The 19,918-nt window shown below is 51.2% G+C and overlaps 1 protein-coding gene across 3 annotated transcripts in view; it reads right to left on the bottom strand.

Annotated features, from left to right (window-relative positions):
• The window catches only part of LOC116950613 (insulin-like growth factor 1 receptor), a 125,705-nt gene that overhangs the window by 88,760 nt on the left and 17,027 nt on the right, over nucleotides 1-19,918 (bottom strand). The gene's annotated exons all lie outside the window — the stretch shown is intronic.

The raw sequence follows: 19,918 nt of genomic DNA, 5'->3' as shown, positions 1-19,918 counted from the left end.
TGGTACGTCGCACTGCGAGTCTACATTCCGGTGTCAGGCCGCGTCGGGAGGAGGGATTCGTGCAACAAGGCAACAAACGCATGGAAACCAGAGACTCGTGATAGGCACACATTTACATGTCAACAAGATAGTCACGAGTCAATGGGAGCTCCCATTCAATTAAGCATTGGGGAATTGCTGCTCACTTCCGATTAGCACGGGTTGGCAACATACATACCCACCTCCTGTTTGCAGGCTTGCAGAGCTAGCGATGGCAATTCCACATTCGTATAGCAGGGCAGAGTCTATCCAAACGACAACCGCTGTTGACTTCCTCACAAAGTGGTTTCGATTGTATCAACCCCGAATGAATGAGTGGCCTAACCAACCCCCTTTTCGTCAACCCCCATCTGGGTCGTGGGGGTGACATGTCCATAATTCACCGTGCTGGTCAGTTCGGGATGGTGAAGTTAGAGAAGCATAGGTCTGCGAGCAAAGAAGTACAATACAACAATGGATTTTGCTACACTGCCCCCTGCAGTCCTGCAGGCACAATGGCAACCTGTTCATGCATGGTGGTCGCACATCTAAGCACCGTCCACGCTCGTCGTTGCTTCGTAGCGAGCTTCTGAGATCTGATGTAATCGGCCATATTCCCAGTGGTTTGGTCACAGGCTTTCTTACCACGTGCCCACCGACATCATTTCGCCACGAGGTCACAAGCCGTGACCCAGACGCCAGTGGGGGGAGAGCACGACGTGTCCACGTACACGTGAATTTGTCATCCAGCCCAAACACCGTCCAAACAAAGAGGACGACAACAACAACAGCAGCAAAGTGTTCCCGCCTTTGCATGTAAGCATCTTTCAGAAACTCTGCCACGGGCCAATTTATCCTTGAAAACAAACATTGTTTGCCACCGCTATATAGCACAAGGCCAGCCATGTTTCAATACAAACGTGTGTGCGTGTGTACCAGCTAGCACGCTAACCTCGACACTAATGAGTACCTAGCGCGGTATGTAAACATCGTCACTGGGGAGACAATGGCGGCCGGGCGTGGTGTTGGCCACCCACCCCCTCCTGTGCCATGACGGCCTTCATAGGTGCTCGCGAACAGCACTTGCCCCAAAAGTCTATTAAGGCTATACGAGAGGATTTTTGTCATTGTGAGCCACCAGTCAGGTTATACAATGTGGCACAATTCCAGTTCGTCAAACTCAACACACGGAATGCTTGCTCTTGACGTAAAGGTGGCAAGAGGACAAGAAACCCTGGAGAAAAAAGACTCGGCATAGCAGAAACCCGCGCGGGCGCTTCCTCCAGATCGTTTGCTCACGTCACTCTTCGCAGGACAGATGACGACGACTCGCGGCTCACTAGACGTTTGAGCCTCCTTGGCTTTGCACCGCCTCGGCAACGGTGGACGACCATCACGAGCCGCGTCAGAACCATCACGAGGACACTCCACAGAGCGTGTGATCTGAACAGTTTCTAATAACAAATCATCTGGGTGAACACAACTGTCCACTGTTGAAATTCACTCCGCACCACCTTCTCAAGCACTTGACTCAAGACCAAAAATGAACTTCATTGCGAAAAAATGTTCTATTCCTCCATACGGCACCATTGTCATCATTATCATCAGCAGCAGCATGTGCTAAGCAGCTAAGGGCAAGATTGAAGCGTGGTGAAGCGACCGTGTCTGACGTTATGAAAGCCAACTCAGGAACGGCATGACCTGGACTACTCACACTAACCCCCACGGTTCCTGCACGGTGAGGCAAATTTAGCTGTCCCTTCCGAGGATTTCCACAGCGACTGTGCAATCGCCATCTTCATGGCGACACAATGGGCAGACACATCGAGCTCGGAACCACATCCGTGAGCAATTACGTCTCGTTAGTCCCGACATTACTGGCGCAGCGGGCACACTGGCATGCAAACAATCCCATCGCAATTTTCCCTTTTGTTATCTTCCCATGCTTCAAGTTAAAACATCTCAATAACATAAACACTCCCGTGGTTTGTAAAAAAAGAAAATCTCGCAAGGGCTGCATAGGCAATGAAATTCCAGTGCCGCTGGTTAGAGTCTGTCTTTGCTTTTTATGCGACTGGACCAAAAACTTACACCCGTGTGGCTCATGTTTTTTTATTGATTTATTTTTGCCAATCTTTTCAAGGAGAAGCTACCAGAATATTATTGAAAAGCACGGCGGCGGACGGCCCGCCCGCCCGATGCATAATCTCCACCATATCTTTATTTTTATAGACAGAGTTTAGGCCTTGGCAGCTGCATGCAAGGTCCCCCCCCCCACAGCCCTCACTGCCACCGCTGCATTACGCGGGCGGTGGGGAGACGGTATAAATTGTCACTGCTACTACGCGACTATCAAAAGGCCCACCCTCACTCCAATAAGTGTTTACACTCTGCCGGCAATCACTACGGAGCCACACGAATAAACAACAAGCGTCCGTCTCCACAAACAAACGGGGACTTTCTGTCTGTTTATTGTTGACTTTCTTCCCATGACCCGGTCCAATGACGCATTAGTTTGTAAAATGCTATGCGGATATTTGCAAAATATTAAGCACAAATATGCCACTGCACATTTTTGCCCGGCATACCCCAGCGACGTGGGTTATCTATTGAAAATAGATTTAAACTTTCAAAAGGTAGGAATGACAGTTATGGAGCAATTCTATTGTCACGATTCACAGTCAGGATTTGATTTTTTAAAAATCTATTCTTTTTGTCTCGTTTTTTCCTGTACAATTTGCATCATGTGCTTTTCTTAATTTTTGTTCTTCCATCTATCTGCTTACTCAGACGCAATGTACAATTGTCATATAATTGTCAGGAAATAAAATTAAGCAATTCTAGCACACGTCGTTTGGTGGACATATCATCGGTGTAGGAATCATTTTGAATTGACAAATTGATGCATTCATGCATTCTGTGTAAGCCACCGTTTTCTTTACTCTCCGAGCCATACTTCAAGTGCCATGCCGCAGGCAAATAGCACGGGGGAGGGGGGGGGGTCATCCTGAAATTTTAAGATTTTGCTAATAGGGCCCTTCCTTAATAAAATAAATAAGTACAACTCAGAGGTGGGGGGGGAGGGGAAGCTGGGCGAATGTCTTTAATGGCTCCGCTGAATTTCCACGTTCCACAGAAATAGCGCCAGCGGTCTGTCAGCCACAATGCCAAAGTGAGCAAACTCCATACCGCCACCCCCACCGCTGCTTTCAAAGGATAACCCCAAAGACAGGCCCTTTAACAATATTTAACTTGTTGTTTTACAAGCTCACATATTCACGGTGATGTTGTGCGCAGTCGTTGCCACGAATAACCCCGAGTCACCAGGCAGCAAGGGAGGGAGGGGACGGCGTCCAGAGCAATGCTCCGCTCTCCCTCCCGCAGAGAATCGCAGAGCCACGAACTGGCAGCGGAGGAACCGGCTTTTTTCAACGCCGTTGTAGGAAGACACCGCCACGATGCAGATATGAGACGGATAAATCACTCGCTCCCACGAGAGCAGTCTCCAACCGGCCCCATAGCCCCTGCAACTGCATTCATCAGAGCTGCCTGCGTGGTATTCATTCAAATAAAAACGCTACAAGGAGAGACGGGGCGCAATGACTGCCGAGCAGGCGGGCGGTGATGAACGCGTGAGGTACCAGATGTGAAAGATAAATAAAGGAGCAAATAAATAGAATTCGAGACACAAGACGCTCACTCCCACTTTGCCGCTTTGGGATCTTAACCATTTTCCGACGTGCCCTTGAGATTGGGGATTAATCTCCAAAGGGATGAATTCAGGCCGAGCGGACCTGGATGTGGGCCCGCCTGGACCAGGGCCGTGCCGTGGGGAGGGAGAGAGAAAAATGAAGGGGAAACCTCGCCGAGTACAAACAGAGCCGCCTCCGCGGTCCTCGTTTCACAGACAACGATCCCAACCACGTACGCAAGGGCAGGCCACGGCATAGAGGCCGTGGGCTAGGTATAGAACGCGTGGCCGGGTCGAGAGGGCGAGGAACCCAGGTAGACGGAGCATGGCAAGGTACAGATTTAGTGGCGAGAATGAGTGCGGAATTCGAGGCCGAGTGCGCAGGGCACGGCCATGCTACACAACGGTGCCCGTCAGCTCAGGATGAGAGTCTCAGCCCCCGAGACCGAGTCGAGTTCGCGACAGTGCCAGAGGCCCTGCAGCGCGCGCAAAACGGACTCGCAGCACGCGTGGCCCATAACTATGGGCCCTTACACTTTACCAAAAATCCTCTGGACAGCACAGCGTAAGACGTCTCTCTGTGCAGCACAGGGTAACTCATCTTTCGTAGTTTGAGGCAATGTTCTCTCCGTTGGTTTTTGTGTTAAGCTTGTTGTCCTCCCCCAGCACCTACAATTCGCACGATTGGCTAGATACAGTGCGAAAGAAGTTCAACATACGTGCAGAGGTTTGCTTTCTAACATTGCCGCCCCGCTTCCACTGCACGGTCCATTACTATGCCGGTTGTATCCGTATTTTCCGACGTGGCACTCAAGAACAGCGCACGCGAGAGTGGCACGTTGGGGATGCATTGGGGGCACGTTGGGGGCGAGCGTGCGGGCCCCTCTCGTTATGGCCGTGCGCTGCCGCTCGTGGTGTTTTTACAGCAGAGATGTCATTGGTGTCGAGCCAAAAGCGCCGGCGACGGTTCTCATGGAGAGAACGTTTTGAAACAAACACGCCGCAGCCCTCTGTAACCAAATACAATAACACACACAAGCTGGAATAGCATCTTGTTTACGCCCCCGTAAAAAAAAACACACCAGCGATCACCCGCACAGTGAACCACAAAGGCTTTTGGGATAGTTTAGTGACTCGGATACCAAGTTGACACAAAAGGCCCATTAATAACAGTGATACCGATCTTGCCATATTTTTTTGCACCGATGATAATATTCTTGTTTTCTCTTGTGGTGGCGAAGGGGAAAATCTGACAAATAATTTATTTGTCACGGTCCCAACCCAATTTGTTGTCCTTCCCCCGCACCTCCGATTAGCACGGTTGGCTACGTACGGTGTGAAAGAAGTTCAACGTACAGTAAAATCTTGGATTGCGAGTATAATTCGTTCCGGAAACGTGTTTGTAATCCAAAGCACTCGTATATCAGTTGTGATCACGTGACGCTCGGCAGACAAAGCGTATACGTACTACTCGTATTGCAAGACATCGCTCGTTTATCAAATTAATATTTAGTAAAAATATTTGCTCGTCTTGCAAAACACTCGCAGACCAAGTTACTCGCAATCCAAGGTTTTACTGTACATACTTACCAGGAAGTACAAGTTCTAGTTTAGGGTTTCCCAGATTCCAGTCCTCGTGGCCCACCGCAGTCCGCCTTTCCACGTCTACCAATTTATTCTGCTCCAAGATGAACAAAGTGGTTTAAGGCTGCATGCTCCTTAACCCCGACAAATCTCATTTGCAGTATGGCTTTTTGATGGCTGGGAAGCACAAAGACACACACGATACCTCCATCTTAACATAAATTGGCACCCTCTGTGTGTCGCGAGGGGCATGTTTACCGATCACCAGGCACGTGTTGCGTGCAACAATTTAGTTTGCATTTCACTGGGGTAGGCTGGAAGCCGTGGAGAGGTGGACCGTGGTGGGCGAGTCCTGAAAAGCGGCTGGGAAACTCTTCTTTAAATGTTGGAAAAAAACACAACAAAACGAATTCACCAAATAATGTTTCTACCAAAACCGGAAGGATCATCACCGAATGCAGAAGACACTTACAGTCGGCCGGACCGACTAGGTCAGCTCCCTCTCGCCAGGGCGCGTGAACCACCGCGTATTTATAGCGCCCGTCACTGACCGCGTGACTGCGTTACCCCAGCCGGGTGCCAACGCGGGTCACCGCCACAAGTGCCGTGATGCGGGCTGCAACCCCGACATTAGATCTGCAACCACCGCTCTCTCCGAGCCCTACACACGCGCATTGACACTTTGTTTCCTGCAGTCTAAATACGGGACGACGTTGTCCGGAAAGCTCCGTATGCACACAGATACGTGGGGGATTGCGTACGCAGTGATTATTTAAGAACTCCTGTGGACGCCAATACCGACGTATAAGCACAGCGGGTTAGTGCCGGGGGTGGAGTGCCCTGGTGTTATCGGTTGTATTAACAAGGCTGTTATTTGCATACAGACCAAATTTAGGCCATTTACAGCTTTTTTGCTGAAGTGGGAGAGAGATGCCGTGGTAAGAGGTTCTATAGGTAATAGAGGGGGGAGGGGCAAGGGAGGAGAGACAGGGGGGGGAAGAGCGCTGCGTAGGCACGAGGAGAGGGACGTGAAGCTGGCCTCCCATTTTCTTGCTGTGGTTTTCCCACCTGATGATGATTACTTGTGTTGCAATCGAAACGTCGTGATTTGTTTTTATTTTATTTTATTTCTAACTCCGTGACTTTACCGAAAGAACCAAAGATTATGGATTCCTGCAGTCACGAAAGCTTCAAATCAAAATCATTTACAGCTTGTAATGATAGTTACATTTGGTTTGTATTAAAAAAAAATTAAATGTAAATGCATATTTAAGAAAGGTAAAGAAAATGCCAATGAAAACTACGAGTCTATTCTAGACTTCACCATGCATTCAATACTTCTGTAGTTACTGTACAGCACAGCACTGAACTGGGGCAGGCCCTGGACACGTGCCGTTGATGTGCAGAGTGGAGACAGCCAACGACAGTGCTGCATCGTGTTCCATTAATGAGCTTTGAGAACGCGAGTCTCTTCCAAAACATATTTTAACGACAAAAAAATTAGGGGTCCCCACACACCTACCTCCCCAAAAAAAATGTGTGGGGCAGACTCACATCCTCCTACGTGTTCCAGAACAAAGTAATATGCTGTGCTCCCTCTCTCACGAGGTCGCCCCGAAAGCTCAAGGAAGGGTTCGACCAAGAGGTATGAAATTTGCATTGAATATTCCTCACGTGCCAGGACGCGGTCTTACGGAAACGTTCGTTTCCGCAGAGTTACGTGCAACTCTGCGTGACCGCAAGAGCGTAAACCGCCAGCACTGCAGAAAATACAGAAACAACGAAGGATAAACACGACGAGAAGACGCCCACGACGGGAAGAATAGAAACTGACGAGACGAGAGTGGCGGGCGAGAGGCGCCGCGAGGAATCCAGGCGCACACTCAGCGAGTGCGTCCACCCGCATTATAAATAACCTCAATTATTGACGGCCATCGACGGTCCCTTGCTAGACAGGCGCGTCCGCGTCCGCGGCCCCGGGGCCCGAGGGCCCAATGCTTCAGGTCGGGTTACTTAGGCCAGCACTTACGAGACGCGATGGGAGGTCGTGGAACCGCCCCCCCCCCTGCCGCCTCGCCACCCCTGACAGCGTCGCTACCGTCCGTGCAAGCAGTGCGCGCGAGTGACAGAGTTCCCGCGCGGGGCTTGGCCCAGCTCAGGAGATTGCCGGAGCCAGATTGTTCATTAGACAGATAGTTCATTACCGGCCACCAGACAAACGGACGGACGGACGGCGCGTAGCCGGGGACCGGAGCCAGTTCCCCTCCAACCGCCCGTTGAGGGACATCCCACGGTGTCGCCATGTCCGGACGTGCTGCTCGCAATCGCTTCTCCTCTAGTTACCGAGTTGCAAATATCGAGAGCTCTCTCTGCACGGCCATGAAAAGCCACCAATATGAAACAATTTCATTATGTCAAGAGTCCTGCCCTGAAGAGGAACAAAAAAAATCAACATTTCAGACAGTGGCTCTCCTTCATAGCAAAGAAAATCAGGGACTAAGAGTCGGAGGCGGTACGATACAACTGGGCACCCTGACAGACATTAAATGTTTCCGATTTAAATGTGTATATGCCCCTTAATTACCATGCAGGCTTCCACTGATAGCGCTGAAGTTCCCCCGTTGCCACCAGGCAGCCGCTAGCTGGAGCGCCGGCACGGTCTCAGCCGAGCAGGATTCGCAGTCGCATCACGGCCAAGTTACACGCGCGCCGGCTTGGCACCGGTGCGGCCAGAGCTGGCTCCGCGGTGAAACCGGCCATCGGCAGCGGCTTCAGAACCGCGCCGCGCTCCGCTCGTTTGGCCGGAACGCCCGCGGTGGCCTCGGCTCAGGGAAAGAAACCCTGGGAACGGTCCGGCAACGTCCGCCCGTGCCAACGCTCGGCGGAAAACTCTAAAAGGCTTGGACAGCGCGGGCCCTCGGAGAGTCTCGGCGGGCGCCGTGCCTTCGCAACATCAAAACAGATCACTCAGTGCATCGCAACAGTTGCCTTCTAGCGGAAGCATGTCGATAACAATGCCCCGGGTGAAGTGCGTCAGCTGCCCGGGAAAAGATGGGAAGCCCCACTTTGTGCCGCACAACTGATATAGCGTGGACGCGTTTAGACAAAGAGAAGCCCGATAAAAAAAAATTGGACCGGTTTTGGCCACACACTCCGGCAAAGTTTACCTTTTCAAAACAAACACGGGGCAAGGCTCCTCTGCTTTTAGCTCCGCGAACTCTCGTAGATCCCAACAGCGGAAATCCTCCCGTGAAGGTTTTTATTTTTGAGGCGAGGGGTGGTAGGAGGAAGGAAGCTTGCGATTGGGGCGACAGCTTTCGTGAATCAAATTGTGTTTCCGAGTGCACACGTCGTGGGAAACGATAAATGCTCTCCAGCACCGCTTGGTTCCTGCATTGTGTGCTTTGGATTCATTTACTTTTTTCCCCTCTTTCCTACAATTGTTTTGAATATTGGGAACGGACGTGTTATTACAACACAAACGATCAGTCAACACGCTGTGGCTCAGATGTCCTTTGTTCCGCGTGCGAGTTCTGGAACCGACAGGTGCACGCGCGTGCGCGTGTGCGCGTGTGCGCCTGTGGTTTTGTGTCTTGTTGTGACCAGCATGGACCACGCCGCCTGCCCATGGGTAATTTTCCAACATCGATAGCTCTGCCACCTGGTACACGGCGCCTAACGCGGCTCCCGTGCGGAGCCGCACGCCCGTGGAGATGCAAACTGCGTCACATCCTGGGCTAAATGGGTTTATGCTCTTGGCCCGTGTTAAGAGCCCGGCTGCTGATATACGGGGGGCTTTTGGTGCTAAAGAAATTACATTCCAGCACAGGTAGGTGTTATAATGTGAATGATCTACGTAGGAAAGCCTCACCAAGTCTCCGGTGTTTTTTTGTGGAATGGAACTGCATTGGGGTGTTTGGCGAGTTCTGCTCACGAGAGTGTTTGGCTTCATGTGCAAAGCAAACGAGGTACCCGAATGAAACTCATACATACAAGGGGGTAACACTCAACACTTCTGTCTCCCGGCCACACCTCCGAGCCTCATGCCACCAACACCTGGCAAGCCCTGGTGGTTTGAACAGTTTATTTAGAATTGCCCTGTGAGCTAAGAAGCTCTTGAATCGGGTTTCATCAACAAAACAAAAAAACTTAAAATTTAAAACACGTTTAGCAACAAGTCGCATAAAAATTATAAAAACAATAAATAAAGAAATGAAAAAAGTCACATGTTTTTTACAATATATTACTTAGTTATAAATTTAATATTTAACTCAAGTGAACATTAATATTAGAGAAACATATTGCAAAATAGTGCCTCTAGAGTGAGGAATAAGATTCGAAAAAATATTGCAAAACAAGGAATAGAAACGCCTTTGGTAAAGTAGTTTTCCCGTGCAAACAACAAATTTCAAGTAACACTAGTAATCATAACAATCATCCATCCAAGTACTAACCAAGCAGAATAATCCTACTTAGCTCCCAAGCCCTGATGAAATTGATCACACTCACGGTGATTTTGTCATGTTGACAAATATCAATAACGGTAATAACCTTGTAATGTATGGATGATTATTCTTTCCGCATGACGGCTGAAAACTGCAATTCACCAGAAAGAGGATTTGTCCCTGCATGCATTGCTGCTCGGCTCCGTTGAGCAGAATCTTAGAGCGTCCGCTTCATCGGCCCGGTTACCATGGAAATCCAAAGCTAGCCAATTAGTGGCACGCACGTGCACAAGTCGCCCGGCGCTGTAAAACCTAAACCACCGGTACCGCGTCAGTTTTCCTCGTCAACAACAACAAGGGATTTAAAATTACGTTAAGATGGAAAAGGTAGGGAGAGCCGCTGTTGAGGCCAATAAGCCGTGTCAACTCTAGAGTGAGGCGCAAGGGGGTCACAACTGGATTACTGCCCTTTCCGATGGTCTGGCAAACGTAATACCTGTCCATTAATAAGATCACGGCACGCCCCCCCTAAAACAAATCCTAAATCCCTTTTTGACATTCATCCTCGCGTGCAAGCCGATCGGCCACGCGCGAAGCTGCCGGACTCGAGGGCGCCCGCGCGGATTGTTTTGCTGGCGCCGTTCGTGTTTTCCAAAAGATTGCGAAACAAAAACAAAAGCGAACACGCGCGGCTGAAACGAAGGACGCCTCTCCAAACGGCGCGGAAAAAGAATCACCGCTCCGCTGACCTCGGTGCCGAGAATTCTGAGATCGAGGCGGGGAACCTACAAGCACGTGAGCTAGAACCAACCCGATACTTAATTTCACACGGCCTGTGGTAAACACGAGGCCCACATTGTGTCCTGCTTGGGGCAGGAAACGATGTTAGAAGGTCGGCGGGTCGAGACTAATGATGGAGTGGCAGCCAAAGGAGGGAACGTGCCTTGAAGGACACCCGCTGTGAAGATGGAGCCGTGAAATTAGCTCGTGTTTAGGTGCCCGTTGGATTGTTACATCCCGAAACTGCGAGAGACGGAGATTGTCCATGGAGGGCTTCAACCAGCAGCGGCTGACGACGATGATGACGGTGTACCTTGAATGTAATGTAAAGTTCATCTCGTGAAACATCACGCGAAGGAGAAGGGGTCACAACACATTCCGCGCACTCACTCGGGCACGCGGTGCGCTCACGCACGTTACTCAATGTCGCACGCTTTCATTACCTTGGTCTTCACTTCAAAACATGTTTCCCCCCCCCCTCCCCTTCACGTAACTTGCTGCAACTGGTTTCACCGGAAACGGTGAAACCAGTTTGATTCCAGAATCGGTGGAATCTGATGAACAACAGGTTTGTCTCCGGCCAAACAGGGATTGCACGAATCTCTGCGGTCCATTTATGACAAAAACACATTTTTGCCATCCTATATTTAGCGTCACCTAAAGGCTTGAAGCCTTCCTACCATCCCACGCAGCTCCCACGAGACCGAGAGAATGAGAGACGACGTCATGAGATGACTACGCACGCGCACTGGGCGGCACCTGACAGTGTTTACGGCAGCAGAAAGGCTGCTCATATCTGTGCCTGGGAAATAATCAGTTTGTTCTTCTGTTAGTCCGTGTGATGCGATTGACACTTCAAAGTTTTTCACGAAATATTTTCACCGAAACTAACAAACCATGATTCCAATCGCTAAGATAGCCATTGCCCAGATCTGTAGCTTTGGGCAGGCAACGGTGTAGCCCTACAATTTCTTGCTCACTCCACTGCTGGTGGAAGGGTCTCCATTCGAGGGAGCTCTAGAAAGCCCCCTGTAGTGGGTATAAAATTCAAATTCAAACACGCAACACTCAAAACATTGTGGTGATGACATCCCAGAGCTCGCCCCAATTCAAGCAAACTCGGTTTTAGAATTTTTCCATTCTCTTAACACGAAAGCACGTCATGTATTCCCACCACGGTGGTTACTAAACACGTTCGTCCCAACTCGGCCGGTGTTTGGAAGGTGCACCTGTAAACACGGTGTACCTGTTGTACGCACGCGTACCTGCTGAACACGCGTGTACTTAACACAAAGGACCTCTCTGACCGAGGGGGTGACCGGGGTAAACGCTGCTGCTCCTGCTGCCGCCGCGTCGTGCCTGGAAGCTGCGCAAGGGCCCCCACCCTTCGCCCGGCGATAACCCCCTGCTCGGAGATGCCACCACGCTGCCGGGAAAGGGCACTGTGTTTGCCGTTAGGTAACCCGGCACGCCGGCCAGCATCAGCAGCCTTCGTCTGACGTATGAGTCACCGTTGGATGCGGCGGTGGCGCCGGGTCCAAGGTGGTGGTGGCAGTGACAAGGGGAGGGCATCCAACCCCGTGATGCCCCCCGCCGCGAGAGTGGTACGTCCCGGGGCCGTCACATGCCTAAATAAAGGCTGGTGCGGCGCAACACAAGTGGAAAGCTCCACGTGGATGTGCTGCGGGGGTGAGTTGGGGAATGTAACCGTATTTTAAAGAGTGTCACAGCCTCTTTGTTGCCATGCCAGCCGCTGGCAAGGGACACGTTTCACATGATCCAGGCGGAGGGGCGGCTGCCAAGGCAGCAGGTAGGTGGCGACGGGTTCGCACCACGTGGCAAGTCAAGCCTCTGCGGCAGGCTGCCCGCGGGTGTGAGTCATCGGGCGGGCGCTCGTTAACAAAAGGCGCAGACAGGTGCATGCATCGCGGCGCTCAACGTAAAGGCAGCGTGCCACTGCCGCCGCCACCCGAAGGTTTTCCAAAGCAAGCACCTCAACGGTAACGCGTGGAGGGATTTTCTCCGAAGTTTATATTCAAATGTGCGGCAATCCTAGAAATCACGTTCGACTCCATTCCTCCGCCACCCGACCATTGAGGGACGACCGTTCCGCTCCATGGCCACATGAGGCAGAGAGCTTTGCTCGAATTAAAAACGCGACCGCGTGACCCTCCGTGACCTTGCGCTGCACCGTTCACCTCCAGTCAAGGAGGAGGAATTCCTCCCAAGACAAAGACGATTTAGCTCGCATCCACGTGCTAAGCAGAGGCCGTCGTGCGCGGGGGCGGCGAGGAGGAAGTTAACGTTACTGGTGGCAAAGCATTATGGAGCGTCGAAAACACGGGCGCGCAGTTTATTATTTGAGAAAAAAATGTGTTTTCGTGCAAAGACCCAATCCAGGTGCAATACGTGTACCTGGACCGGGTTTATTAACTTGTTTTGTTGGTGAGGTCACGAACCCAGAAGAACGACCATGCTTTCCTATAACAACCGCTCTTACCCAACCTCTCTCCCTATGCTGCAGTGAATAACCTTATGCTGTCTACACGTCATCATCAGTCAATCCACTGCTGGATGAAGGCCTCCTTATACTGTCGCCATCTCTGACGATCCTGCGATGTAGCAATCCGCTTGGCAACTGCGCGCAAACTGAATTCATGGTTCAATCTCCTTGGTGCAAGTCATCTCGGACGTATGGGTTCCTACCACACTTTAAATTCACAGCCCTGGGTCATTCCACTGCTGGATGTAGGCCTCCCCACCCCGTGTCGGTCTTGCTGATCCATTTCACCATACTTCACCATGCCGGTCAGTGTAGGTTAGTATGCTTGAATGCTTGACAGCAACTTATCCTCTAAAACGGCATAGTTGCTGTTGCTAACACACGACGGGCGCTGAATAACGAGCCAGAGAACGGCGCTTAAAAACAAACAGTATAAATAAAACAAACACTGACAAACTGCCAAAAAAATTATAAAAATACCGCATCGCTTACACCCCAACTTAAATAAAGATCTAACAAGGGGGGACGTGTTGGGGCTTTACAATTACATAATGCTGTTAAAATAGAGGCTCTTATGGACACGGTCTCAATGGGAACACACGTGTGTGTGTGTGTGAGCGCCACTGTCAGGGCCACTCACCCACCCACTCGCCCACCTCCCTCCCTGCCTGCCAAGCACCAGCCCCACGCATTCCTCACGCTTCAGCAGGGGGACTGCGTCGTCGTCGTCGTCGCCGCCGCTCTCCCAGCGACGCGCAGCCGCCCCTTTCACGCCGCGTCCGTTATTTTTAACTCTTTAACACTGCCACCACCGCTTCTTAGGCACAAGTGCGTGTGCGTTGGTCAAGCAACCGCTGGACGAGGGCATTCCCGTGCTGTGGCTTGCTATGAACGCTCTTACAATCCAGGCCCCTTTGGTGTGTATTATTTATACCAACAAACACGCACAGTCGAAAGTTAAAACGGGCTCCCTCCTTGCTCATGAGCACTTGGCAGTTATCGTTTTTCATCGGCAATGGAAATTCCACATCCTTATGATGGGGGCCAGTCTCCGTCATATCCCACGACACAAATGTTGTGCCCAAGCTGATACGATTTATTTTATATTTAAAAAAAAAATCGCTCTCATAAGCTGCATCCTGTTTGTACCGTGTTATTACTCAAGATACTCCCACCCTGCAGGCCATTGCCGCCACTGTCATTCTCACAAGGCAATCTGAGTGGGGGTTTTTGTTCGACTTGACGTCACTAAATGATCACCTATTGGGCAATCGACGCCGCATTAAACCAGACAGAAGAAAATGCAAGTGTCGCACGCCACCCACTTTTTCATCCCGCGGGTCGTGGCATCGCACCCCCAACAAACAGAACTCGGAGTCAAGCCGATACATCAGACTTGCCGACCCAGTCAAGCCGACCCATGAGAAAAGCAGAGCCACCAGAGGACAGGCTGACCCATCAGTAACCATATTGACAGATCAGAGACTACGTGACCTATCCTAGACTACAGGCAGTCCCCCGCACCGATTTAATGGATGGTGACTATTCGATTCAAGACTCATGCTGTCTTGATTGTACTTTCTCTCTCGTATATACTGGGGTTGCCTCGTTTGCATTTCCTATCTTGTACGTTGTCTCGTTCATACGGTCTCAACTGTACTCGATGCCCCAACTAGCTACAGTCGGAACAAATGAGAAGCAACACAAACGATTCAATAAAAAAAAACCGCAACAATTAATGTGTTCTTTGATCGAATTTCCAACCTGCGAATCGCGAGAATTCATGAATCGCGCTGGATTGATACTTGTATCTTGTAACTAAGGCCCCATGCAAAAACATTTTGTGTGGCTGCCAACGGAGGCTGTGCGAGTTAGAAGGTGCGGTGCCAGAAAGCAGAACAAGTCATCGCCATCGTCATCAGACTTGATGTATGTTGAAATTATTTCGCCCTGTACGTAGCCAGAGGACAAACTAAACATAAAGAGCATTTCTCACGAAATTAGTTATCAATTTAGAAGCGAGTTCTCAATTGATCCATCCACTGCTGGATGAAAGCCTCCCCAAGCCACCGCTTCCTGCACATTCCCCCCTTCGCATCCACCTCTCTGATTTCATTGCTCCACATCCACAGTGGTGTACTTCCACGCAGGCGCGTTCGCACCTTTGGCTGTCATTCCGTCATTAGTCTCGACGAATGGCAATAATCCCTTCAAGTGACGTGCCTCTGATGCCTGTGTTCTCTAATCCATGACTTTGTGCCTCTCAGCTTTTGTTCCATTTTCTCTGTCAACGTTTCTGAGCCATGTGTCATAGCATGAAGTATGCAATTTACTACTATAATGAGCCTAGAATGCCTGTGTGTCCCGCGCGTGACGTCACTCCACATCGAACAGCCCCACCCAAATTAATAATCGTGAACAAGTGACGTCGTCCAATAGCGGGTGATGTCACCCCACATGGGGGGGCGAGGCGCCTCCTCCCCCCTCCTCGGCGTCAACTTACAACCCTCACTACAAAAGCAGAACCCTCATCACGTCACGTGATCTCCGTAACGCTGTTGAGACATAGAAGTAAAAAGGACGTCTTGATGAAGAAGGGATTATAACCTTTAAATGAAATAAGTCTGTGTCACCGCGGCCTTACAAATTGCACACGGATTGATGCAATTATTATATCACGTCGCGGTCTGCTTTTCGGTTGCAAGTTTCAGATTTACTGCAATACACCCGTCGTCCTTGAACGGGCAAAAGGCTAGTGACGATTAAGAATGTCGCTGTCCGGGCACATTCATATGTTGCTTTTCATGATAAATTGTAGGCAAAGAAAACAAGAATGTTAACATCGAAATCTAGGTCAGGACGTAGTTGAATTTAGATTAACTCTGAGCAACAGCACGGGTAAACAAGACTCATTTTCAGCGCATTAGCAGCCACCCGCGAGTCACGGATGGCACCGTCGCGTTCTCCATTGCCTTGCAAGCTGCTGTCAGGACATGTCGGCGTTTTCACCTTCCCGCCCACGTTTTCAACGTAACAATTAATTTCGGGGAATTAAACCGGCTTCGCGAGTTACGCGCCGCCAAGCGAAAGACACCCCCACCAAGATTTTCAGGATGTGAACGGGGTCGAGATGCACCGCAGGAACGCGGGGCGGCCGCTCTGCGAGTGTTTAATCTCACGAGTTTTTCCTTTCACGCCGTCGGGGGCGGCTCGACCTCGCCGATATTATTTCCAGCGCCGGAAGATCCCGTTTTTCTACCGAGTCAAAACAAATATGATGGGTACCCCCACCCCCCGCCGCACCCCGCCCCCCCCCCAGTCGAGATGGCGGCGTGCGCCCGCACGACGTGTCATTGCACGGGGTGCGGCGACTAGTTCCTTGTGTGCGGTCATTGACGAGCGGGCCCGAGCCCCGTCGACTCGCCGAGCTTGGGGTGCGGTCGATGTCTCGCAGCAGAGGTGGCCGCCGCCACCGCCGCGCCTGCTCGTAGCGTCACGTCAAATCCCAGGCAGGGTCGGCGGCCTCGGTTAATCGACACAACTTTGTGGTGTCTGATGTGCGGGTTTGTTTAATGCATTAATGCATGTTTTTAAAATATCTATTTTGTTAACACGCATACCCACAGGAAGAAAAAAATTACACTTCGCAAGAAAGGCACGGGGCGTTACGTGCCGTCGTGTGGGGGGGGGGGGGCTGGGGGATATAATCACACAATTGCCGATTCGCGAGTAAAATAACTCCGTGGAATTTCTGGCACGCTCCTAACCCGCGCCACCTTTCCGCGTGTCCGAGACGCGTCTGTCAGAAACAAAGCCCTCATCGTAAGGATTTCTCCGGCTTGTTATCAGCTTAAAAGGATCTCACGTGGCCTTGGGCGCACACAAGGCAGATATCCGATACAAGTACTGCGAGCAGCCGTAGCCGAAGGGCAAGCCAAGCAGCAGGAGGGCATGATGCACCGCCAAACGGCCCTGCGTCGAGCCTAGCTGCGCCGATTCGGAAACTCTGCACCGCACGCGGTTCACGCCAAACTGAGAGACGCACGCACACACGCACGAAAGTAAAATACACTCGGAACAAATTCTGAACTGATGATTTAAATAGTGAAAGAGGAGAGGTAAACATTACCGCGGAGTAGGGGTGTAAAATTATCCACCCCCCACCCAGCCCCGCCAAAGGCGATCCGATGGATTTCTCCGATTCCAAGTCGTGAAATGATTAAGGAATATATTTTTTTGGGTTTGTGGTAATTATAGTGGCCACTAGTGGCTGGCAGGGTCACATGAACCAATAACATACAACATATACGATTCATATAACCTCTCTCATTGAGAGCGATCGACTACTGCGCAGAGGAGCGTCACAAGTTGAAATTATTATCGAACCTAGACTGCACAGCCTTTGTGTTCGTGACACTTTCCTTGGTCGATTAAGGACTTTGGGGGACTACCTTTATTACTCTGAAGCACTGTACATTTTAAGTGGACTTTGCTGCGGTCGGACATTATCTCTTCTGCGCACCAATGTCACCGCTCCAACACAAAAAAGTGAAACATTCAGCGCGACCAGTTAAGGAGGCGACTGGAGGGTGCAACAGTGGTGTGCGCGCACCAGCCATGCCAGCTGCTTGTCACACGCTGTCCAGCTCAAGAGACGCTGACCCGTCGAGAGAGGGTGGAGTGTCAATGTGACCGCGTCGATTGTTTCGATGTGCTTCGTCGTGACTTGCACGATGGAAGCGGAGGCACTTTCAAAATTATTTCGCTTCACCAGGTGAGACCTCGGGACACGGATATAATAAGTCTCGGTAGACATTTACAACCGCCGATCGTCACGATCGGAACACGCATGTGCACGTGACGACCTCGAGTAAACAGCACAGCAGCAGGTGGGTGGGGGTCATGAAAAGCACCAAGGAGAAAGATGCATTCGTACAGGATGCACGAGAGCCCGGGTTCCCACGAGAGCGACGTCCGTTACACGGGGACGGGACGGATGCGCAAACGTTGGAACTCCGCGTCACGCGGAGTTCAACCAACCATGCTTGCGCTGGGAAACGTTCGCAGCCCATCCCATGTCCACCCGATGTTCCCTGCGCGGCTCAAATTCCACCAAGGGCCCTGGGGAGGATGCGGGATTGTTTTGCGAGCACGTTTAAAGGAAGACCTTTCCACGTTTATCGACGATGCCGATAAAAAGCGCTTGTGAAAACACGTGGAAACGAGGCGGCAGGAAGCCGGGCTCCGTCACTGTCGCCAGCCACACGAGGCAGAATCCCCGAGAGGGTTGGTGGCTCGAAGCCAATTTCGGCGCCGGCGGGACCCGCCCCCCGCCACGTGGCTGAGCGGACTAGCCCCCGGAAGGGACGGCAAGCCGGCAGTTTCCCTTCACCTGCTTTGAGAGCTCAGCGGACCCGCGACAGTTTTGGGTACGCGAAAAGAGGGGGGGGTTAGGGAGGGGGGGTTCCAATCTCGCGGTCACTTATGCCTCCTCGTTGTGCGCCCCACATCCGAACAAGAGACGACGCGGCACCCCGCATTCTCGCCACGACGCCGCACCCGGGTCGTGCCAACAGGGCACGGACAGAGCTTAACGGCGCTTCCACTAGAGCCCAGCGGAGCGGGGCACGGCGCTGCCCTGGAGGAAGCGGCCGTACAAAACGAGCCTTCCCGCGGAAAGCCATTGTGTAAGGTCACAGCTGCGAGCGCCGTATAATCCGGCCTCCGCCCGCCACAGTCCGGGACGCTCGATAGCGTTACCCGTCACCGGCATCCTCCGCCACCGTCGGCGTCGCCCACCGCGCCGAGATTAGCGAAACCCTCTGCTCTGATTCAACAGATCCCTCCACCGCCCCTCTGCCCCTGCACCCCACCCACGTTATTTTTTTTATTCTTACGAGCCACTGCCAACGCAGAGCGTTGTGACAACACGGCAAATGGGAGTCAGCTGCGGCTACCGTTCCGTGAGTTTTGGCGGAAATGGAACAGTGACCATGTCGCTCGGCAAGGAGGTGCCGGTTTTTGGCGATGCCCCGCATGGATTCACAATTTGATGTTAAATTGTCAATTCTTTACGATAACTTCAGTTGCAATTGGGTTTGACTCGTATATCCATGGCTGTGTACATATTAGTTAAATAATCACCCCGCATCTGTTTCATGTTTCAGTATATACACGTTTTAATTGTACTCTGGTCAGTCGGAATATAATCTGCTCCAGCTGAGCTGTGCTACAGGAAATTAATTATTGAACATTGATTTGTGTTTGTGCAATATTTGAGATGATCTCGAGTGACATAGTTGTTTTCGTCTATTCGTTTCATTGCTGTACTTTATTTTGTTTGTTTAGCTTCTGTCAATTTGGTGACCCAGGTTAGCCTAGCCAATGAGGTCGTCCTACTTTGTTGAGCTCTCACCTGGATAAATAAGAGCAACTTTAAACTTGAAGGTATTTTTCTGGGCTAATCGCACTTGGGCCAGAACCAACTCCGTGGCTGCGTTTCACCAAGCACGCACCAAACTCCAAAACAATTCTGAAATAGCCACTGCAAAGCACTCATTAATCCCCACACTCTCTCCCTCATGTGCTTTTTAGGAACCAATACTAACCCATTGTTTTACCTACACATCATAAAATACTTCTTTAAAAAAACAAACGCGCAAATAAATTATTTGCTACGTATAAACACGAGTGAGCACGCGCATGCGCGCGGCTTAAATCACGCGATGTCCGTGCGGCCTTGCCAGGCCAAGCCGGACGCGCAAACGTAGCGGCGAAGCGGCCACAAACAACGCACGATCCTCTGCTCGCGACGCAGCCACCGCCAGAACTCGCAATCGCACCCCCGTTTCGCGCGACCCAGCACGGAATTTCGCTCACGGAAACGGCGACCTCATC

The sequence above is a fragment of the Petromyzon marinus genome, chromosome 40 (genome assembly GCF_048934315.1).
Source record: "Petromyzon marinus isolate PM22_M1 ecotype Great Lakes invasive population chromosome 40, UKy_Petmar_22M1.pri1.0, whole genome shotgun sequence".
In the NCBI taxonomy this organism is placed as follows: Eukaryota; Metazoa; Chordata; class Hyperoartia; order Petromyzontiformes; family Petromyzontidae; genus Petromyzon; species Petromyzon marinus.
The sequence above is the reverse complement of the archived record's forward strand: the minus strand, read 5'-3'. Positions and strand labels throughout refer to the sequence as shown.